Genomic DNA, 25,302 nt, shown 5'->3' on the forward strand with positions numbered 1-25,302 from the left:
CCTGGATATACCCTTAATTACACCACTTTAAATTATTTAAGGTTATTATTTTTTCATCTTCTTTCATCACAAGACCGTGAACGTCGCAAGAATGAAGACATTGTTGGCATTTGTATGGTTTTCAGTTTTCAAGGTACGCCTCAACAGAGTTTCTAAGTGGGCATACTTTCTCATCCCTGGTAGATAGTATTTAATTTTCAGGTATTCCATAGGCCAACTGGCTCCTACCCTGATTAGGTAATTCAAAGATTACCATACCTGGACTCTGCCGCAAGACTTTGTAGTAAGTCAAATTGTAATGTAATGCTGAATTCCACTAGTATTTGGGCTGGGCTCCAAAATGGAAGCCTTATACAAAATTGTGCACTGGAGGGGATTTGGTGTCATTGAATAGGCTTCAAGTCTAATGTTTTCCAAAAAACATTGTCTCGTGGGACATCTCAACCGCACTTCCCCAATCTGGCACCCACGTGAGGTTTACATGTTATTTCAGATGTTAAAGAAACAAATTGCTTAGTGACCGCCATAGGCCCTGAAAGAATTCAAGCACCTTCCCTGTTGCCTGTCTTCATGGGAGGGGGCACTGTGGGGGCAGGGTAGCAGAGCCACTGAAGAGTCCGATGTATGTCTTAGACCACGTACCCACATCCCTGACATGGAATCAGAAATTTTATTATGTTCCTTGCGTGTTCCAGGTCATTAAACCTAATCCCAGATCTTGTCCTTTTTCTCTTTTCTTTTTTTACTCTTGCTCTGAGTAGAACTTTTTAATTGCAACATTACAATGGATTTTCTGGATAGGAAGTATGTTTTCAACAAATCTTTCAGTTATGATCATTCCATTTATCCCACTTAAGTAAAAGTTATAAAAGACACAGTTTCTTTTTTCTGGACTGCCTGTGTCAGTACAGACACTATGTCAGCCTGAGGGGGGCAGGGGGACTGGGAGAGAGAGAGATAAATAAGGTCCATGGGTATCCCCGTGCGGCGCCAGCTTGTTTGAGCTGGTCATTATCTCCAGAGCTATAAGAAGACCTTTTGGAACTCTCCTGCCTCTGCTGCCAAGGCTCCTGGGATTAGACACCAGCAGACAGAAATGCTCTCTTATTTCAGGGAGCACACATAGATGGACTTTGGAGTGAAGAAATCTTATTTGTTGAAACCTTTGCTCAGAGTTATAAATCTAAGTGCTGCGTGGCAGGGATGTCTCTAACTCTGGAACAAAGAACAAAGAGCATTTTAGTTAGTCACACTGAGGAAAATACCAAAGAAACAGAAGCCACAGGAGGCTTCATAACATTCCCCTGCCTCCTCCCCTCCTATATTCCCTTTAACTCAAGTAGAGATTTCTTGGGGCGTCTGGGTGGCTCAGTCATTAAGCGTCTGCCTTCAGCTCAGGTCATGATCCCAGGGTCCTGTGATTGAGCCCCACATTTGGCTTCCTGCTTCTCCCTCTGCCTCTGCTGCTCCTCCTGCTTGTGTTCCCTCTCTCGCTGTTATCTCTCTGTGTCAAATAAATAAATAAAATCTTTAAAAAAAAAAAAAAAAAGTAAAGATTTCTTGGCACATTCCAGCTCCACGGCTAGGGTTTTGAAACAAGCTAGTATCAATAATGCTAGTATCTGAAACATCCCCCGGGCTCTACAGATACATTTTTAATGATGATGAATTTAGATCTTTCATAGAGTCATAAAACCCCGATATAGCTAAAAGCCTGGCAGTCATACTGTTTCACTTCACCACAGAAGTGAGGGAGTGACTAAGATCTGATGTCACAGAACCCCCTCAGCCCACAACTCCTACTGCACCGAGAAGGATTCTTTAAAATATTTATCTGATGCATAAACATAATAAATTTTCTTGCCTAAAAATTTTTTTAGGTTATTTAAATTCCAGTTAGTTAACATACAGTGTAATATGAGTTTCAGGTGTACAACATAGTGAAAAAGGAAAACACTTTCATAATCTACCACAACACATTTTGTTCACCATGTTCTGCAAGCTTAAAGAAAAACTAACGTGCTAAATCCTACAGAATAAGAAAGAAAAGCGTGGGTTTCTACTTTTGATGCTTCAATCCTGAATTTTGCAACTTATGACATAAAACATCAAAGCATGCTTGGACAGGGCCTTTGTGTGGGATAGGAATAGATTACGATAGGTGTGAAAAATTGTGAAATCGAGCCAGCTCCAAGGAGTGTGCATAGCGTGACCTGCTCTATACAGGTCCGGGCAGTGCCAGGAAAACCCTGTACTCATAACTGGCCAAATCCTGTTATCCTCACTTGCGAGGCACAGCCCATAACTGGTGGAGGAATCCCAGAGGTGTGTGATATTGTGTGATATTGTGCTTGAGTTCTTACCACAGACCCTGAATTCAGGCAATTAAGTGAGAGAGAGCAATCTGGAGTGGGTGAAAACAGAGTGATTGAGGTTTGTGGACTTGTGTTGATCTTGCACTATTGGGGCTGCCTATAAAAGCCACCAACCGCCCTGCAGAGATAAAGAGGCAGATCTAGGGAACATGATGTCAAGTTATCCGGGCTCAGAAAGGAGTTCTGGTGTCAAGAAGAATGAGCTAAGTGCTAAGCCAGGTTCTGTTGGCCTTAACTCCATGTATTTATTGAGATGATATTTGGTCTGGAGTGTTCTTCCATTGTCCTGTAAACTCTGCGGACCCTGGGGGACATCTGAAGGAAGATCTACTTACCAGTCAGTAATGGCTCCCTGGATCCAGGATTGACGGCTACACAGTCTTGCCTCGTTCATCTTGCTTTCCGTTGCATTCTTCAATTTCCAACTCTGAAATGTAAAAGAAAAATAATTGACACCTCTCCTGGCTTTGTCATCTGCACAGTGAGAGCGTCGGTTAGATGGGGTCATCACCGAGAACTATCTCCTGCTCTACATTCTAACTCTCCTCTGCCTGGTGGTTCTAAAGATTAAGTCTCCTGCCTCAGGCAAGAGTAGTGTGGTTACTGCTCCACACCAGCAGGGCTGGCCTGTTGAAAAAGCTGCCCTGTTTACTGTCTTAAACCAGCCACCTTGTTCCTTCCTTATGCCACAGCATGGATGACCCAGAAATCCACTGAAACAGCCCCCCTTTAATCTCAGGCCAAACTGCATCACCTTCAAATCTCCCTGGGAACAGAATTAAACCAAATCAACAGTAGTGTAGAAAAATAACTGCCCCCGTAGTAGCTCAAGACCCCAGATGAGTCAGGTCATGTCTGACCTCTCCCCTGAGGCTCTGGCCAGCTCAGGGTCTGAAATGGAACTGACCGAGGGAGACTGCATTCACCAAAGATCAAGGATGAAAAGGTGAAAAAAACAAAGATCCATCCCCAAACACCAAAGAACACCATTCCTGAGTACTACAGAGGCATTCTGCAGAATCTTTGCTATAGAATCAGAAAACTCACTCATAGAAACTATGTGAGGACATCCCATTTATTCCCCTGCTTTCAAATAATTAATAAGGTTTCATTGAATCACTTCCTGCACCCTCAGACAGGTCCTGGGATGGAATCTAACCCATAGCATTTTTTCAGGACTTTAGTTATCTCAAAGTATCTTTTGGTAATCTTTTTCAGTTTCTCACCTACATCAGCCACCCAGTTAATATCTAACCTAAGTCCTTCTTGCCACTTATTGAAACCACTTATTTTCTTTAATACCATAGGACATATGGAAGAATAGCAGATATCCTTTTATTGGAATCTTTTCTCAATGTGTGAGCTTTCCTTTTGCTTTGATTCCAGCGAACAGAACATGCAGGAGAGAATCTCAAAGAACACAGACTGTTTAATTCTCCAAATAATAAAAAGAATCAGGAATAAAGTTTATGTGTTTGGCTTTTCCATATATTAGCTTTGTGATCTCCAATGATCTTGCAATACCTCTGACTTCAATTTCTGCTTTTGTAACATAAATATAATACTTAAACCAAAGATTATTACAAAGGTTCAAAGACTAATATATGCAAAAAATTATCAATAAAGATGCTAGATAGAGTAATAATTATTTACTTGTCTTCATGATGAAGTCCAAAGAATACTGGTAAAATAATGTTGGGAGGATGTGGAGAAATTGAAGCCTTACGTATTGCTGGTGGGGGCATAAAATGGTGCAACACTGGGAAACAGTTTCATGTCCCCTCAAAATAATTAAACACAGAATTACCATATGATCCAACAATTCTGCCACTAGGTATATACCCCAAAGAACTCAGTGCAGGGATTCAAACAAACATTTATTTACATTTAGAGCAGTATTATTCATTGTAGTCAAAAGTGGAAACAACCCAAATGTCCACCATGGAAGAATGGAAAAGCAAAATACAGTGCATACATATAATGGAATATTATTCAGCCTTAAAAAGGAATGAAGTTCTAGGATGCCTGGGTGACTCAGCCCGCTAAGCATCTGCCCTTGCCTCAGGTCATGATCTCGGGGTTCTGGGATTGAGTCCCAATTCAGGCTCCTAGCTCAGTAGGGAGCCTGATTCTCCCTCTCCCTCATCTATCTTTCTCTATCTCTCAAATAAATAAATAAAATATTAAAAAAAAAAAAAAAGAATGAAGTTCTGACACATGCCACAACACGGATGAACCCTGAAGACATTATGCTAAGTGAAATAAGCCAGACACAAAAGGACAAAGATTGTTATGACTAGTGTCACGTATGTAAGTGCAGTCAAACTCATGGAAACAGAAAGTAGAATGATGATTGCAGGGGTTGGGGGAAGGGAATAATAGGGAGTTGTTGTTTAATGGGTACAGAGTTTCAGTTTGAGATAATGAAAAAGTTCTTGAGATAGACGGTAGTGATAGTTGCCCAGTAATGTAAATGTATTTAATGCCACTGAACTGTATATTGAAAAACGGTTAAAAGGGTAAGTTTTACGTCATGTATATTTTACCACAATTCAAAAAAAAAAAAAAAAGAAGAAGAAGAAGAAGATAATGATCACTACATGGTCCCCACTTGGCAGAGGACATGGGGGATAAAAACATTTAAAAAAAGATTGCAGAGACTGGACAATATATCAAACAATCCAGTCGAATGGGCAGCACTCTGCGATTGGAGGCTTCTCTGAGAAGTGCGAAGAGGTGTTAGGGAGGGTGCGGGATCAGAATGTCCAGAGAATGTGGGCCTCATGGACCCGGACTGGACTTAGGTCTTTGAACGGACATAACCAAAGCCTTAATTAATTTTAGGCCTAGGAAGTATTTTCCCAGCAATGACTCCTCCAGTTTCTATCTTGGAAAGCACCCATTTTCCTCCTGTTCCTACATGAACCCCAGGAATCCTATGCAATATTGTGTAGTGCCTTCATGCCAAGGGTCTGCCGGGAGAGCTAGAGGCTGGCCATCTTCAACACCCATTTGAAATGGGGGATTGGGAGAGATGGCAGGGAGAAAATCAGAAGGCTAGGTATTGATTGACAAATTATCTGGGGTCAACTGAGATAAGCAGCAGTAAACCATTTATGTCTGTATTCTCCTGTCTGTGGTGCTAAAGACGAAGTGTCCTGCATCAGGCAGGGGCAGTGTGATCACTGCTCCAGGTCAACAAACCGGGCTATTTACCATCTTAGATGAGCTACGAAGGTACCATCTTGGTACTCTAAGGACACACCTGCTCTAAGAAGCTCTGGTTTGGTAATGGCAGCAAAAGGTTATGGTGGTGGATTTTATTAAGAGTGGTGACCTCAGGCTGAGTGATATAATGGGAAGAGCATGGACATAAGTGACAGACAGACATAAAATCAAGTCTCAATTTTGTCACATACTGTCTTGTGAATTCGAAAATTATGTCACTCTCTCAGCTTCTGATATAGCATAATAATACTTATATCACTGGGTTTGTAATAAGATGGTGACAGTTTATATAATGTCCCTAAAACAGAAAGGGCCTTTAATAATAAAAAGAAAATCAGAAAAAAAAAGAAAGAAGAAAAAGAAAAAGAAAGAAAGAAAGAAAGAAAGAGGTTTTTAGAGAAGGTAGTTGTGATTGGTTCTAGATTATAATAAGAATAGCTAAAGTACCGAGAACTAACATTGTCCCCAGGACTGTTCTAAGAACTTTATATTTTGACCTCTTCATCCTTGGGAAACTCCTATGAGGTAGGGACCATGGTTAGCCCCACTTTACATTTGAGGAAAGAGAGGCAGAGAAAGAAAAAGAAACCTGCCAAATGTCGCAGAGCTCATAAACGTTGGCACCAGAGTCCAAACTGTGACAATATAGACCAAAATGATCTTTGATAGCCCCCTAAGGAACAAATTCACTGTGCATTAAAAACTATAACTTTGGTTTTAATAATGAGATGACCAGAGGAGACATAAGAAAATGCACCTTTAAATTCCTACAGCAAATTATATAAAGGTTATTTTATGGTCATACTAAGTTTCTATCCCCAAGGAATTTTTTTTTTTTTAGAAGGTTACTATTTATTGGCTTTGGTTAATAGTGAAATCACAGAGGGAATAATCACGGGAGAGTATAATTCATGCTACTTTGTATAGTCAGTCTTTTTTTTTTATCCCCAAAGAATTTTAAAGATAAAGATAAGAAAGAAACATGTATCACCATATCATATTAATAAGATACTTTGTTTTTTACACATAGATATTAAAATATTTAAAGACAGAAATATGCAGATTTTCACTGCTTAAGGCTTTCACATTTTTATAATTTTAGAATTTAAAGGTTTTAATATAGCTGTAGTTCAATATGTACATTTTTCTAATTAGTAATGAAAAAGAAATAAATTACCTATTAAGAGACTTTCACAGATAAAACTATACCTCAAAAATACCAGACATATTATAGAGGAATGTGGGGTTGCTTTGGCTCCTTACTCATTACCCAGAAATGAGTTACAAAAAGAAAAGTATGTGCCAGAACACTCCAAAATCCATGGAAAAATGTAAAGATGTTCTGCTGGTCTGTGATTGGCAGAAAGCACACAATGTCAGTTCTTATTACAGAAGTCATTTAACAAAGAACTTTATGAATTAATAGGTTAGTTAGCAAAAAATAAAAAAATGTTATGAATCAGTACTTATGGAATATAGGAAACTTCATAGCCCTGAATGCCTTTCTAATGAAACAAACAAAAAATGAACGACACTCAAGATATTAGAAAAAGAGCCCAAAATAAAACCAAGGAAAGTAGAAGGAAGGAATTAATAAAAATAAAAGCAAAAATAGATAAATTAGAAAATGTTAACACTGTTAAATCAAAATTCCATGGTAATAATTTTGATTTATCATATTAGGGGAGTAATTAACGGTTTAAATATCTGTGATACTCTTGAGTAACCATCAGTTTCTTCTCTATCACCAAGTAGCTCAGTTTCTACTCTCTTGTCAAGTTTTTTCAAATAAAACTGAACACCCACTCCTGCTTAAAACAACAAAAGTAAGTTAGGAATGGAAGGGAACTTTCCTAACTCGATACGGCATATCCACCAGAAACTTTAATCTCCTGTCTTATTTGGGCAGGTACAAATGAAGCACATTTCCCACTTAAGTGTTAGTCCAAGGCAAGAGTTGTTGGGCAGCAGGAAACTCCCCTCCATAGGGCCTCGCACATATTCAGAATCTCTGTGTCTCATGTCACCATCTCCTAGAACTTCATCGCCATTATCCAGGCTTCAGAAAGGATGATGGAAGAAAATAAATGGGTCTGGCATGAATATTGTTCACATCGCACTGGAGAATTTAGTCACCTAGCTCTACAGTGAGAGAGGCAGGATGATAGACTCTACCCATCCGGCCAAAGGGAATACTGGAAAATTATTTCAGTGGACAATACTCGCTGCCACGGTCAGCTTCTCTGGCTTCATGTATCTACACATGCCCTTCTTCCTACTCACCTGCTCCCCAAGAGAGAGGACACCAATCCCAGGCAGGTCCTGCATTCACCTCAAGGTTCAAGAACTCTGAGTGCTGCACAGTCCAATCCTCAAATATCAACTTGGTTCATTATGGGGGGATGACCTATGAACTAAAAAATATTAAGCACTCCTGCATACCCACCCACCTAGAACATGTTAACAGAATAAGGAAGGACATCAGCAATTAATAAAATTTTCATTTTAGAAGAGAGGGAATGGGACACACACCAAATCTCACACAAAACACAAAATTAAAACCCTGATCCATCCATATCCAAACATGAAACATGTAATCACAAAAGACTGAACCATGAAATAGTAAAGGGCACTTTAATAAAAATGGGTTTTGCAACACAGCATCCAGAAATCTTAAGATAAAAAATGAAGTTTGTCCTCCTAAGAATGTAAAATTTCTGTATCTCAAAAGTTACCTTAAACAAAACCAAAAGGAATATTTAACGAATATTTACAACATAAGTAACACTTTGCTTACTATCTCTAATATCAATGGGGGAAAAAAAAAAAAAAGGCAAACAACCCAAAGTAAAAGTAGAAATTTTGCCTTCCAGATAGGAAACTAATTGGAGACAGCCGTGTCCCCTCTTTCCACAACTGTCTCTATCCATCTACTCTAAGCTTTAAATTACTTTATTGAGTATGAGAATACATATCTTATACTGTAAAGTCAAAGAGAAATTTTTAGCTAGTCAAAATTATGAAAAAATTCCCGAGAATCTAAAAATACACAGGATAAGTTTGAAAAGGGTAAGTACAGCCTAAAATTTGTCCTGGAGCCTTTTGGAAAGTATGTCACAGAAGACAGAAGAATCACCAGGGCTATCGCAGGCTTTCAGGGTGCTAAGAGGAGGGCTTCAACGCACATGACAGGGAAATGAGTCGAAGTACCCACACTGTGCCGTGTGTAACCCACTCCCCTCCTCCACATCCTCCACAGACATTCAGGTCTGTCTTTGGGCGGGGGCCATGCTGAAGGACAGCAAAGCCTGAAAATGCCCAGAAGGAATGACTTTGCTCAGAATATTGGCTTCTAAGATATCCCACCCAGTATACATCCCATCTTTTTCCCATTCATCCTGGAAACATGCACAGCACAAACCTCAGTAGCTACTTCTCCACCTCTTTGAAGGCTGGCTGTGGGACCAGAAAGAGAGAGAGTCCAGATAGGGGATCCAAACCAAAAAGAGGAGCCCATAGGCAAAATCACCAACATCTGGCATGAAGCCACCATGAAAAATAGTTAACAACCCAACAGAAGAATTGTAATTACGGAAAATTAATGGACTGTTAAGAAAAGGCCTTTAACACAAATTTAGTGTCTTCAGACACAGTGTGACCTCACAGTAAGGAACTCTCTGCTATAAAACAAACTAAACAAAAACCTTAGAGAAAAAAACATGATTACTGAAATTAAAAATTCAGTAGGTAAGAATAGAAGAATGGGCCCAGCTGAGAAGGAAATTAGATACCTGGAAGACAGCCTAGGAATGAAGCACGGGTGAAAAAAAAAGATGAAAATTTAAGAGCCATGGAGTAAAGTTCTATGAGTCATAGTATCCACCTAATGATGAATAATGAGGATAGAAGAGACAGAGAAAATCTGAGGAAATTAAAGCGTAAAATTTCCTCTTACAGTTGATGAAGTATAAATCCTCATATTGAAATGGTTCACAAAATACACAGCAGGATCAAAATAAATAACCAGGGGCACCTGTGTGGCTCAGTTGGTTAAGCGCCTGCCTTCAGCTCAGGTTATGATCCCAGGATCCTGGAATCAAGCCCCACATCAGGCTCCCTTTTCGATGGGAAGCCTGCTTCTCCCTCCCCCACTCCCTCTGCTTGTATTCTCTCTGTCACTGTGTCTTTCTCTGTCAAATAAATAAATAAACCTTTTTTAAAAAGATAAATAAATAAAATAAAATAAATAACCACACACACACACACACACACACACACACACACAAAAGGTAATGTACAAAGGTAGTGACAGTTTGTAACATTAAATAGACAGTCAATATGCTAGGCACGAGAATAGCTACAAGGATAAAGAGAAGCTGTGGAAGCTTCCAGAGAGGGTGAGAAAATGACTATTCACAGTAATTCTAATCAGATTTGGCATTAGGTGTTTCATCAACAGTGTAGGGTGAAAAAAAGACATCGGACAGTATCTTTACTTTGCTGAAAGCAGAGAAGCTCAAATCTAAATATCTATATTCAGACATATTATTGTTGAAATGTGAGAATGACCTAAGATTTTTTTCAAATACCCAGAAAGTCAGAGTTTTAACAACCCAATAGGTGCTGTCTGAAAGTTAAGAGAACTACTAGAGAATATTCAAAGAAAATAAATCCAAGACTTAACAACAAGCTGCAGTAGTTAGCAGGAAAATAATATAACTATTTTTTTCTGTGGGATGCAATTAACAAATTATTTTTTAAAAACAAAATTTTGGTGCCAAAACTTCTGATTATGTCAATGTGGGATATGGGAGATGGAGGCAGGGATGTTGGCAAAGAAGTCAGGAAAATAAAAGCATTTGAAGATTCATCAAAAATGATCAGTAGATAGTGCGTAACTTCAGACGCAGTTAGAAAAACATAAATTGAGCAACTTATGATAAAAATTTAAGCATAAAAATAAAGAAGCATAAGAATAAAATGTGTGTGGTTTTCAAAGTCATAAACGAAAGGAGGAACAAAGGAAATCCTAGTAACCCATAGAAAGGCTGAAGAGGAAATGAGAAAAAGGATGGTAAATGGAAACACAAAATGACATGGCGGGAATAGATCTAAATACATCCAAATAAGGATAAAAACAACTTGGGTAAGTTTTTTTTATAAAAGGTAAATTAGGTTGGATTTTAAAAATCCAGCCATGTGCAGCTTACTAGAGAATGCCAAAACTATGATTACTCCAAGTTTGCAAACATACTCCCAGAAACTACTAACAGAAAGCTGCTCATAGCCCGATCAATATCACACAAAACAGAATTGAAAGTCAGAAAGATCACAAGTTTATAAAAGGACATTTCACAAACAGAGCTACCCTACAGCCTAGCAATTGCACTACTGGTATGTACCTCAAAGATACAGATGTAGTGAAAAGAAGGGGCACATGCGGCCCAATGCTCATAGCAGTAATGTTCACACTAACCAAACGTAACTCCTCCTGTGGAAGGAGCCATGATGCCCTTCAACAGATGAATGGATGAAGATGTCGTCCATATATACAGTGGAATACTACCCAGCCATCAGAAAGGCATATAAAACATAAAACATAAAACATCCTCCATTTGCATCCACATGGACAGGACTGGAGGGGATGATGCTGAGTGAAATAAGTCAATAAGAGAAAAACAATTTTCATATGTGGAACATAGGAATAGCACAGAGGATCACAAGGGAGGGAAAACTGAAAGTGAAGAAATCAGAGGAGACAAACCATGAGAGACTCTGGACTCCGGGAACCACACTGAGGGTTAGAGAAGGTGGGGGGGGGCGAGAAGATGGGGTAAGTGGGTATTAGGGAGGGGACATGTAGTGCTGAGCACTGGATGTTATGTACAACTAATGAATCCTTGAACACTGCATCACAAACTAATGATGTACTATATGCTGGCTAACTGAACATAATAATAAAAAAAAGAACATTTCACATTGTTAAATAATTCACCATGAAGATATAATAATCATCAACTTAAATGATCCTAACATCGTTTGGGAGTACATGAAAAATTGGTAAAATCACAAAAGGAAATTATGAAATCCACATCTGAGAGGTCTGTTAAGGTCTCCCACTATGATGTATTATGAGTAATAATACATTACTCTGTAATAATAAATATAGAATACTTACGTAAGATAATTAACTGGTTTATGCTAATAGATGTGCATAGAACTCACAGTCAACAGAGAATACATAATTTGTTCATTTGCTCAGTTAAAATTTACAAAAATTGGTCCTATAGAAGGCCACTAAGAAAATTATGATAAATTTTTAAAAAGATATATAGACTTAAGTCAATTATCATATAGTTTCACTTACTTGCAGAACATAAGGAATAACATGACGGACAGTAGCAGAAGGAAAGGAGAAGTGAAGGGGGGAAATCAGAGAGGGAGATGAACCATGAGAGACTGTGGACTCCAAGAAACAAACTGAGGGTTTGGTGGAGGGGGGCGGTGAGTCTGGTGGTGGGTATCAAGGAGGGCACATATTGCATGAAGCACTCGGTATTATACGTAAACAATGAATCTTGGAACACTACATCAAATACTAATATATTGCATGGTGACTAACATAATATAATAAAAAAAGATAAATAGAAATACATAGACCACTTCATTGAATATAGTATATTAAAACCATAATTTTTTTTAAAACTTGAATCCATGCATCTAGATATTTTAAGCCATTTCTAAATAATTCATTGGTAAAGAAAATGCCATAATTGAAATTTCAAATTGTTTAGAAATGAGTAAAAATAAAAGCATCCCGTATCAGAACCTATATGTTTTGTTCATGGACACATGTATATATGGTTTCAAATGCATTACACATTAACCTAAGAAGCTAGAAAATAACTCAAATAAGCTCACAGAAAGAAGAAAGAAGAAATAAAAATAATAAAAGTAGAAATGGGTAAAATAGCAAATAATAAAGGTAAAATAGCAAATAATTCCATCTCTTCTACCTCCTACCTCATTTCTTCTCTTTCTTGTAGCACAAGTCTTCAAAATAATCATCTAACTGTCTCCACTTGTTGTCATCCACTTTTGTAAACCCTTCCAACCAGGCTTCCGTCTTCAACAGTCTGCCAAAATTTGTCTTGCTACGGCTACCACTTGTACATTTCAACTTTAATTTTATCTGACCCATCAGTAGGTTGATCATGTATTTTTGAGAATAAGGAGATTGCTGTTAATTATTATACCTGAAAAAAGACATAAATTGGGGCATATGATCACTCCAAACATCAGCAGCATTTAGCTATAATCAGTGCATGGCATACAGTGCATTAAAAAAAAAAAATAGTTATCGAATAGATGGCATTTACAGCTCCCCAAACTCCCCTTCCTCCTTCTTTTTTTTTCCAATTGAATATAATAAAAGTCTTTCACAAGATTAGTCAAGGAAAAAAGAGAAGCCACAAAAAACACATTAGGAATGAGTGAAAGTTGTAGATGCACATATATAAAAGATAAAAGGAAATTATGACCTATAACAAATTAACACTAATCCACTGGAAAACCTAGATAAAATGAATACACTTCCTGAAATACAAATGATTAAATTTGACCTAAGGTGGAATAGAAAACCTGAAAAAAATCAATCACTGTTTAAAAAAAAAACATTTCTGAGGGGCACCTAGCTGTCACAGTTCATTAAACATCCAACTCTTGGTTTCAGCTTAGATCATGATCTCACATCATGGGGTAGAGCCTTGGCTCAGGCTCCACACTCAGTAAGGAGTCTGCTTGAGACTCTTTCCCCTCTGTCCCTCCCCCTGCTTGCTTTTTCTCACTCTCAAATAAATAAATCTTCAAAAGAAATTAAAAATAAATAAATAAATATTTCCCAGCTATGCTATGGGGAAGTAAGAAAGTGACCTGCATACATGCTGGGAACCAATGTAACAGGACAGTAAGAAACTCCTTACAGAAAAGTGGGAAAATTACATAGCGGAAAGAATTTTTTGTAATCAAAGAAATCAGGTTCAGCTTTATATTTCCTGATTTCAAACTATATTTTAAAGCTATAGTAATCAAAATAGTATAATATTGGTATGAAATATTCAACAGAATAAAGAACCCAGAAATAAACTTACACATAGAGTAAGGTCAATTTTTTTTTTAAAGATTTTATTTATTTATTTGACAGATAGAGATCACAAGTAGGCAGAGAGGCAGGCAGAGAGAGAGGAAGGGAAGCAGGGTCCCTGCTGAGCAGAGAGCCCGATGTGGGGCTCAATCCCAGGACCCTGAGATCATGATCTGAGCCGAAGGCAGAGGCTTTAACCCACTGAGCCATCCAGGCACACATAGAGTAAGGTCAATTAGTTAACAACAAAGGAGCCAAGAATATACAATAAGAAATGGAATAGTCTCTTCAACAAATGATATTGTAAAAACAACCTCATGCAAAGGATGAAACTGGACACCTAACTTACACAATACGAAAAATGCAACTCAAAATGAATTAAGGACTTAAAGTTAAGATCTGAAACCATAAAACTCCTAGAAGAAAACATCAGTGGTAAGCTCCTTGACGTTGATCTTGGCAAAGAGCTTTGGAATTGACACCAAAAGCAAAGGTAACAAAAGTGAAAATAAACAAGTGGCACTACATCAAAATAAAAAGCTTCTGTTCAGCAAAAGAAACCATCAAAAAAAAAGCCTATTTGCAAATGATATAGATGATAAAGTGTTAATATCCAAAATATATAAAGAACTCACACAACTCAATAGCAAAAACAAACAATTTGATTTAAAAACAGGCAGAGGTAAAATAGGTATAAAACGGGTATTTTTCCAGGGGCGCCTGGGTGGTTCCGTGGGTTAGGCCTCTGCCTTCCTCTCAGGTCGTGATCCCAGGGTCCTGGGATCGAGCCCTGCATCGAGACCCGCATCGAGCCTCTCATTGAGCCCGCATCAGGCTCTCTGCTCAGCGGCGGACCTGCTTCCTCCTCTCTCTCTATGCCTGCCTCTCCTCCTACTTGTGATCTCTCTCTCTGTCAAACAGATAAAGTCTTTAAAAAACAAAAAACAAAAAATATCCGGGTATTTTTCCAAAGAAGATATACAAAAGGCCAACAGATACTTGAAAAGGTGCACAACATCACTAATCACTGGGGAAAGGCAAATTAAAAGTACAAGAAACCTCACACCTATTAGAATGGCTCTTCTCAAAAAGAAAAGAGGTAACAAGTATTAACAAGGATATGGGGGAAAAGGAATCCTTTAGCACCATTGGTGAGAATGCAAATTGGTTCAGTTACTATGAATAACAACATGGAGATCCCTCAAAAATTTAAAAATAGAAGCACCATTTGATCCAGCAATCCTACTTCTGAGTATATATCCAAGGAAACAAAAATAGGATATCTAAGAGATACCTGCATTTTCATGCTCATTACAGAATTATTCACAATTGCAAAGACATGAAAACACCCTAAGTGTTCATCAACAGATGAATGGATAAAGAAGATGTGGGATATATATTTATACAAGGGAGAATTACTTAGCCATTAGAAGGAAGGAAATCCTGCCATTCGCAACAACATGGATGGCATAATGCTAAGTGAATTAAGTTAGACAGAGAAAGACAAATACCACATGGCATCACTTGGGTGTGGAATCTAAAGACAAAGCCAAACTCATAGGATCAGAAAATAGAAAAGTGGTTGCCAGGACTGGGGGCCTCGGGGGAGGAGAGAATAAGGAGAGTCTGGTAAAAGGGTACCAACTTTTAGCTATATAATGAATAAGGTTCTTGGGTGCCTGGCTAGCTCAGTTGGTAGAGCATACAACTCTTGATCTCAGGGTAATGAGTTCAAGCCCCATGTTGGGTGTAGAAGATTACTTAAAAATAAAATCTATAAATAAGTAAGTAAATAAATAAATAAAATGAGTGCAGATCTAATGTATAACATATTGACTATAGTTGGTAATACTGTACTTTATTATGAAAATTTGCTAAGAGAGTAGAACTTAAGGCTTCTCACCAAATATATTTATGTGATTATAAAGCATACACATAACATTACAATCTATATTACATATATACTACATGTAAAAATATATGAGGAGACAGATGTGTTTGTTCATTAACTAGATGGGAGAAATCCTTTTACAATGTACACACGTGTACATATCATCACAAGGTACTCTTTAAATATCTTACAATTTTATGTCAAGTAAAACTTAATAAATCTGAAACAGAGAGAAAGAGAGCAGGTTCAAATCCTGTCTCAGCCTCTTCCCAACTGTGTAACCTTGATACAACAATTATCTTTGTAGAGGATACCCATCCAAGACAGCCTTCAATGTCATGACATTATTCTACTACCTCAGGCTGATGTGACTAGTCTCCTCATGGAGAAAGCATTAGGAAAAGATGATCCAAGAGGTCATAGTTTCATCAATGTGTATTTCTTCAATTGTATTTGCACTTGTTTTGTGTTTTGAGGGTCCTATTTTGTTGAGCTCTGCTCCTAAATTCTTCACCCCATAGGCAGATTTTAATCAAAATTTACAGTGGATTAGGGACATAGCATTGCAAAGCATTCCTATCATTCCAAAGCAATTTCAGCTCCCCTAATCTCACTTCTGATCTAATACCCCCTTAGGACAATGTAAGCAGTAAAATTAGAATATTCCTCCCTCTAGCTATCTCCCTAAATGTTGCCCATGATGCTTTCCCTTGTCAAGGCACCATTGCTTGTCTATACCAAGTACCCTCCTGCTTCCCTAAGAATCCTCACATAGATGAATATATGCTGATATGGAAACATCAAAGCCAATATTCCAGTGGTTTTAGAACCTGTCCCTGTTTTCAACCATTAGTTCAAAAAAGAAAGCAATGCGGATCAAGAACTTATAGTGAGATAGACCTATCAGGAATCTTTAAAAGGGTTGGGAGTTACTTAGAAAGCGTATGAGGATTGTTAGTGAGAAAATAAAATGGTGCAACTTCCTTGGAATGGAAGGCAATTTGATACTTGTCATCATTTACCAGCTGTGTGGTGCTGAGTTTTATTTCCCTTCCTGGTAAAATGGAACTCTTAATACTTGCCTCCTAGTTTTGTTTCAAAGATTAAATGTGATAGAGGGTCTTATATGTAGTTTGTACTTAACAAGTATTACCTCCTATCTTAATCAGCTTGGGCTGCCATAACAAAATACCAAAGACTGGGCAGCTTAAACAACAGAAATGTATTTCTCATGGTTCTGGAGGCTGGAAGTCCAAGACCAAGGTGCCAGGAAGATAATTCATTCTAAGTCTTCTTGTCTTGGGAAGGAGGGAGGGAGAAGATGGCCGGGGTGGGTAAGGGATATAGATTGAGGGGTGGAGGAAGAGATGGAGGGGGAGAGAAAGGAAGGGGGAAAGAGACGACTCTGTGGTATCTCTTTTATAAGAGCACTAGTCTCACCGTGAGGACCCCACCCTCAAGATCTCATCCAACCTTAAATACCTCCAAAAGGCCCCACCTTTAAATATCATCCCTTTGGAGGTTAAGGCTTCAACAAATGAATTTGGACGGGACACAGACATTTCAACCATAACATCACCAGGGAAGGAGAATTTCAGGAAAGGGAAAGATATTCACTCAGACTTTGGATTCTATTGAAACAGATGTTAAGAAATTTATTCCAGGATTTCAGGTTTAAGTTGGTATTTCATTTTTAAGTTGGAAAATATATTCTAGGGTTTTCTGTTTATGCCCTAAAACAAGAACACTATCATCCTACCAAGCACATAGCAGGTTTATTATTCCTCTCAGAAGGTACGGGAAAGAAATATTCTCTCTGATCCATATCAGAGACAAGAAAAAGTTCAGGGATGGGGCCAAAAAGCCTAGTGGGCTTTGGCCACAGGATAATTCCTATAATGCTTAACTAAAATTTATCTTAGGCTTTCTTGGCAAACTATGCAGGAGGTGGAAACACACCAGAGATCTTGCACACACCTGCCTTTATTCTGGTCTGAATTCAGTCACCTGAGTAATAATGAGAATTTTCCATTAGAATGACTTACTTTAATCCTCAAATTCTAACTTTAAACCTTGCTAGGCTAAGCAAAAGAAGCCAGACACAAAAGAGTACCTGCTGTGTTTCCATTAATATGAAGTTCTAAAACAGGCAAAACTAATCTTTGATGCTAGAAATCAGGACTGTAGTTGCCTCAAGAAGGGCAGGAATTGAGTTAGAGGGGTCACCAAGGAACTTTCCAGAGTAATGGAAATATTCTATAGCTTTAGGGCTTACAAATTCATCAAAACTCACCAAACTGCTCTTAAGATTTGCTCATTTCACTATAAATAACATCTCAGTTATAAAAAGTGAATAAATGAATGTAGGCTCTTTCGTACCAAGTGGAATGTAATTATGAGAATTATGTGCATTTTTCCTTGGAAAGATCTGTCAGAAATCTAGATTCATGTTTTTATATAGTCTTCAGTAACAAACAGAAGTATGGATGGGATAGAAGCCACATGTTCCTCAGAAATTCTCCTGCATTTCTGTAGCCATCCATAAAACAGCAGTTCTCACTGGGAAGGGAAGGACAGTGGAAATTAATGCTTTTTAATGGGGTATACTGGAATTACCAGGCTAAGTTTTTCTAGTATAGATATGAACCATCACCCTACTTCACCCCCAAGGATTCTTTTATGATGCTCCCCCACCTTAAGAACCAGTCCAGAATGTGCCACTCTATTAATGGGACTGTTGTACTCCTCATAGTTGTTGGATAAAAGCCCTTGATTCTATGAGGTTGAGTCATTCAGATAGACCAACCTCTGCCTCATTTTCTTACTGCTGTCTCCCAACTTCTCAGTTACTCCTCTTCATTAAATGACAGTGATAAGACCTGCATTTTTCTCTCTACCCCAGTTATTATTATAATTCTGGATGATATTAAGATTCATCTAAATAAGCCATCCAGAAACACGGACTTGGACCTCCATAATTCCTGTAGCTGTCACCTCTACTCTACTTGGCTAAGTCATGCCTGGAATCATACTAACCTCTGGAGCTGCACCAGATCAGAAATTCTGAATTCCATTATTCCATTATGGTCCTTCTCATCCGTCTCCCTCTCTTGTGCCTTAATTCCCATTAAACCTACTTTTTGACTGTATAGACCTCCAGTTCTTTAACCCCACAATTTTTTCCCAGCCTATGAGGAACTTCTAAAGCTCCCTTATCAACCTAATCTGTAATAACATGATTGGTTGTCTCAATTACTCTTTGCCAGTATCTTTGATACATTTTGTTAATATACTTTCCCTGCTACAGCAACTGTATAGTAAATCTCTATCCCAAGATCAATGCAAGATTATTGCTTATATACCTCCTTATTTTTTTGTGCACATGTCCCTAATGACCCTTTTACTTGCTTTTGGTCAGAAACACCTATTGACCCTATTACTTGCTTTTGGTCAGACTCCTCTCCAACATCCTCAACAATTATTCCAAACATCTGCCATTATCCTCAAAACTCTCAGCTGATCACCTATGCTCCTGTGTCAGGGAGAAATTGAAATCATCAAGCTTACTCTACATTAGCTTCCTGTTTTTAGTCAGCAGTTTTAATGTATTCTTTAGCTCACATTCTCATTCATACCTATCCTTGGTTCTTTTCCCCAATCTAAGAACATAAGGTAAACCTTAAAACATCACAAAGTCATTGCCTAAACTTAACTCACCCCCTTCTGACTCCTCTGAGACTTTAGCAATCTTCTTTTTGTTCAAATATCAATCCCTTTCTTCTCACTTGTTCCTTCTCTTCAGTCTATAAACATGCTCATGTCAGGCCCATAATAAAAAACAAGTCATCTGGACCCCATCTTTGAGTCTAGGACTATTTATCTTATCACTATCTTATTAAGATTGTATTTTCTTGGTATAACAATGGCTCTGATTTGTAAATCCTGTGGATATCTTAAACCCCAGTGTAACTGGACCAAAGAGAAACATTAACCGACTGCCCTAAAATAAACATTCTAAAACCATAAGGGCTAATAAACAAGGTTAGCAAGGTTGCAGGACACAAGGTCAACATAAAAAAATCAATTAGTTTAAAGATATCACCTTACACCTGTCACAATGGCTAAAATAAAAAAGACAAGAAATAATAAGTGTTGGTGAGGATGTGCAGAAAAAGTAACCTTGAGCACTGCTGTAGGAATGTAAATTGGTACAGCCACTGCGGAAAACAATGTGGATGCTCCTCAAAAAATTAAAAATAAAAATACCATATGATCCAATATTTCCATTACAGAATACTTACCAAAGAAAATGAAAACACTAATTTGAAAAGATATATGCACCCCTATTTTATTGTAGCATTACTTACAATAGTCAAGATATGGAAGCAACCTAAGTGTCCACCAATAGATAAACAGATAAAGAAGATGTGGCACACATACACATACATACACACACATATGCAATGGATTATTACACAACCATAAAAAGGGAAGACATCTTGCCATTAGAGACAATATAGATTGACCTAGAGGATATTATGCTAAGTGAAATAAGTCAGAGAGAGAAAGACAAATACCTTATTATTTCACTCGCATGTGGAATCTAAAAAACAAAGCAAATGAATAAACAAAAAGGCAGAATCAGACTTATAAATACAGAAAACTGATGGTCCCCAGAGGCAAGGGGTGGGTGGATGGGCAAAACAAGTGAAGGGATTGGAAAATACTGACTTACAGTTATGGAATGAATAAGTCATGGAAATAAATTCACAGCACAGGAAATATACTCAGTGACATTATAATAGCATTGTATGATTGACAGATGGTAGCTACACTGTGGTGAGCATGATATAATGTTTAGAGATGTTGAATCACTATGTTGTACCCCTAAAATAATGTAACATTTTGTATCAACTGCACGCAAATGAAACAATTGAAATACAAAAATAATGATTTCATTTCAATATAGGAACAATGTGTAATCCAAAAATGAAATCTAGAAAACAGTCCCACTTAAAGCAGAATTAAAAGAATAAAATATTTAGGAATAAATTCAACAAAGTATAGTATTTGTACACCTAAAATTATAAAACATCACTGAAAGAAATTAAAGAAGACTTAAATAAGTGGAAAGACACCTGATATTTAAGAACTGGAAGATAGCATTATATTTTTTAAGGATTTTATTTATTTATTTGAGAGAGAGAGAATGAGAGAGAGAATGAGGCAGGAGGGTCAGAGGGAGAAGCGGACTCCCTGCTGAGCAGGGAGCCCAATGCAGTTCTTGATCCCAGGACTCCAGGATCATGACCTAAGCCAAAAGCAGTCACTTAACCAACTGAGCCACCCAGGTACCCCTAGAGACAGTATAATTAAGATAGCAAAACTCCCCAAATTTATCTAAAGACTCAATGCAGTCCATTTCAAAACCCCAGATGGCTTCCTTCTAAAATGACAAGATGACCCTAAAATTTATAAATGCAAGGAAAGCAGAATAACCAAAACAAACTTAAAAAGGAATAGTGGGTTTGAAGGACTTAAACTTCTCCATTTCGAAACTTACTACAAAGCTACTGTAAACAAGACGGAGTTGTACTGGCATAAGAGTAGACATACAGATAGAGTAGAATTGAAAGTTCAGAAATAAATTCTCACATTTATGGTCAAATGACTTTTGACAAGGATGCCAAAAGATTCAATGGGGAAGGAATAATCCTTCCAAGAAATGGTGCTGGTATAACTGTATATGCAAATGCAAAAAAAAAAAAAAAAGAAATTGAAACTTCTGGTTTCAGCCCTACTTACAGACAGATTGGAAATCAGTCACAATCTTAAGTGAAAAAACTGAACAAACTAAAAATTAATCACCTTTCTTGGACTCATAAGGGAGCTGATGTTGTGGTGCTAGCCACCCCAAAATCCAGACAAGGAATGGAATCCAGGGACACCTCCATGGCTCAGTCAATTAAATATTCCACTCTTGATCTCAGCTCAGGTCTTATCTCAGGGTCATGAGTTCAAGCCCTGGGTTGAGCTCCACACTGGGCACAGAGCCTAGTTAAAAAAAAAAAAAAAAAAAAAAAAGAATGGAATCCAGAGAGTCACTGAGATCTGCTTACGTGAAGCGCTAAAGCCAGGCATCATTGATAAGAACATTTTTGTGATAATTTCAACAAATTGCAAATTTCAACAAATTGACTACTATGAGCTCTTAGGGGGTCTCTCTTATTTTCATGGACTTAACTTCTCAAAACCCCACCAGGTTCTCATGGTGAAGAACCAAGAAAGATAACCTTATAGCTCTGACACATGATGAAGAAATGTTCTCTCTCTCTCTGTATCTTTTTTTTAATAAACCCAGAATTTCTTCCACAACAAAGTTCTACTCTCCAGGGGAAAGATTTTACAAGAGTCTTATTCTATCTGGGAGAAGTATACTTCCTTGATTCTAGCTCCTTCTACCTTTTCTGTCTTACTTAAGGGGTTGGGTGAGTCTAAGAAACACTTGTGAAGGTCACACCCCCAGGGACCCAGGCACACCAAAACAGTAAGGTTTAACCATACAGTTACAGAACACTACCCCTTCCCAAAACCTCACCACCACAAACACAGACTCTGTCTAAGGAAGAGAAATCCCAGGACAACAGGGGAGACAAAAGCAAAGACATTAAGAAATGTGAAGCCTCTGGCACTTAAAGCTACAGAAAACATTAAACACAGCCCAACTCCTAGTAGACCACCTGGCTTCATTTATTTTAATCATTCATAAATTTACTCACTCTACCATAAACTCTTTTATTGAACATGTGATTGGTTACATGGCAAAACATGCCTAACCTCTCTAATACTTTTCACACTATGTAAATGACCCTTACTGTATCATTTTAATCTCTGCCTATCTTATCCCCCCAATTTTAGTTGAAGTCCATTAAGGACAACATCTGTGTTTTACATTTCTGTACCTTCTGTGGGTAGCCTAACTCCGTGCTGAGTGAGTAAGTGCATGGTTAAATTAATGAATGACTCAGCCTAAGATTGCCTTTGGAATACAAGGGAGTCCTTCAGGGAGATACTGCAGTTCTGATTATTATTGCTCTGATAGAACTTTCTTGGTCCTGGACATCGCCTGCCAGGGAAGGAGTGTAGCACAGTCGGGAATGGTCTAGACTCTGGAAGTCTGGTTTTCAGACCTGAACGTGCCAGTAGGTAGCTATGTGGCCTTGGAGAGCTCAACTCTAGGCTTTTTGCAGATCTGTAAAATAAACATTCCTTTTAGTTCTATCATTCCAAGACTCTTGAAGTCACTGGTCCTTATTAAAATGAAAAGAATAAAAAAACCCTCTGAATATAAAAAATGAATTATCTCTTTTCTTATATCCTCTAATAGCTAGGACTTATTAAATGCCTGCTATACTCACACACAGTTTTCACCGCATTACGTTTATTAACTTATTTATTCTTATGAGATAAAACTATTTTCTCCCTCTTTCACATGTGAGGCACAGAAAGATAATGTGACTTACATAGCTGGTAGCAGAATTAACTTCAGATCCAAGCAGTCTGGCTCCAGTAGCTGTGCTCTTGATCCTAATGTTTCTCCGAGGCCCAAAGGTAGCACCAGTCTCCTGCCCTTGGAACCACTGGCCTTGTCCGTCACCATACAGTTCATTGGAAAGACTAACCTCTTGTATCTCTGGAAAGTGATCATTCAGAATGATGCTGTGAGAGAACACCATTCCCAGAAAGGAAAGACATTTGCCAATGCTCTCATTTGGGGGAAGGGCCTTTGTTTTATTTGATATTACCTCTCCTGGATTGGGAAATCAACTTGTGGAGAGGCTTTTGACCTGACTTTTGGACAGAATGCTGTTCTTTTCCCAAAACCGTATCAAACATGGGGTTGAAAGGTGAGTCCTTTCATTGCAACATCTCCTATCTTCCTCCTGCTGAGAGGGTTCTGTTTGATTCAATGTCAGAGAAGGCTTCCTCTCTCTGTTCTTCCACAGGAACTGGATTTAGGAAGCTACGATGACACCTCTTTCTCCCACTTCTCAGCTCAGCTCAGAATTTTATCAGCTGTAAGAGACTTACTGAGATGCTTAAACAGCCTTTTTAAACAGGCTCAGGAAGAATAAGTAAACAGGAACTTTTCATCACATGAAACATGTACTTTGAATCTAACAAAGTATACAGAGTAACAGGCAAGATAAAGGTAACTCCAGAACTAACAAAGACTGAAGTCAACATCTGGGCCTTCTTCCTGTTGTTCCAACCACATACTTCCCCCTCATTCCTCTCTCCAGTTCTTCCCTTTTCTCCCCTCAACTCATCTCCCCACCTGTCTTTTCTTTTCCAAGTACCCAGAGGACTGTGTTATTGTCACATTTCCCCCTCCTGAGACATTGAGGAAAAGAGCATCCTATAGGTGCATATAAAAAACCCTAGATACTGACATACGGATGGCATATATTTACATGTCGAGTTTCCTCATCCATATAATCTTGCATACATACATTCAACAGATGATGATTCAGTGCCCGCTCAGTCTAAACTCTCTTACCCCACCTCCTCATACACATGAGTGTATATACCTTAGGACAGACGTATATGTTTCCCCAAGGACACTGGATTTAGCTGGAGAGGCCCAAGGTAGCAGAAATTGGGGCATATTCTCAATAGTTTGCCACTGATCATGGATTCAGGGTTTCATAGAAGCCAGGTCTACAGATGATAGCCTTGGAAAACCAGCTGTTTGGGGAAACGAGTAAAAGCAAAGATCTTCTTCTTTGGTGCTTTTTATGTCTCTCTAGAACTTTCTTATGGAATTCTGGGAAAAGCTCAAACAGGGAGGAACCAAAGAGTGTTCCTCTGTCAGTACTTATTATCTGTTCATTGAAGAAGCCCTGCAAGCTTGGGAAACTTTTCCATCGCCAGCCCGTCGACCAATGGCTCGTAGACTATCACAGCCATGAGATTATACATGAAGCATAATCATACCTCATAAGAGATATGGCTTTGGACCAACTCTATTATACCCTCTGTTTATCAGGTATTCATTGAGTACCTCCTGAGCATCCAGCCAGATGTTAGGTGCATTTCTGGTCTGCTGGGTGTTTACAACTAAGTTGGGAAAGCTAGACAGACACAAATCAGATAATGGATGTAACATGATAAAGTAGAAATGACCCTTGATTTGGAATCTTAAGTCTGGATATGGCTTTTAACTTCACCACTTGTTAGCTGTGAAATATAGTTAAACCCACTTCAGAATTGTTGTAAGTATTTGCTTTGGATGTTATATGAACTGTGGATGAAGAAAGAATTATTTTTAAGATTTTTAGAGAAGAATGCAAAGCAGGGTAGCTCTCCTTTTCAAGCTCACTACAATCTCATGTGTTAAGTCTGTGTTTTGCAAACAAAAAGTGGTCACCCATTGGCAGATCATGAAATCAATTCAATGGGTGGTGACCAGCATTTTTTTTCTTAGCAAAATGAAACAAAACAGAAAATATCAGAGTGCATCGCATGATATAGTAAGGGTAAGTTTTGTTTCAGGTCACTTTTGTCTCTAGGACATATATTTGTGTTTGTTGTATTGTGATGGGAAATGAATGTCTTCGTATGGGTCACTTCCAAAAAATTTGCAAAATGCTGAGAAGATTCCA

The 25,302-nt window shown here is 38.2% G+C and overlaps 1 long non-coding RNA gene across 2 annotated transcripts; it reads right to left on the minus strand.

Annotated features, from left to right (window-relative positions):
• Positions 1–745: 745 nt before the first annotated feature.
• On the minus strand, positions 746–23,381 carry LOC116596123. 2 transcript variants are annotated; one of them, XR_004288006.1, is made up of 6 exons: positions 23,161–23,381; positions 12,627–12,859; positions 7,887–8,017; positions 3,678–3,785; positions 2,711–2,802; positions 746–1,215 (listed from the first exon to the last, which is right to left on the minus strand). It is a non-coding gene; the product is annotated as an uncharacterized LOC116596123 (long non-coding RNA). The 2 variants fall into 2 exon arrangements; XR_004288005.1 differs by lacking the exon at positions 3,678–3,785.
• Positions 23,382–25,302: the final 1,921 nt, after the last annotated feature.

This window comes from Mustela erminea, chromosome 7 (genome assembly GCF_009829155.1).
Source record: "Mustela erminea isolate mMusErm1 chromosome 7, mMusErm1.Pri, whole genome shotgun sequence".
Taxonomy (NCBI): Eukaryota; Metazoa; Chordata; class Mammalia; order Carnivora; family Mustelidae; genus Mustela; species Mustela erminea.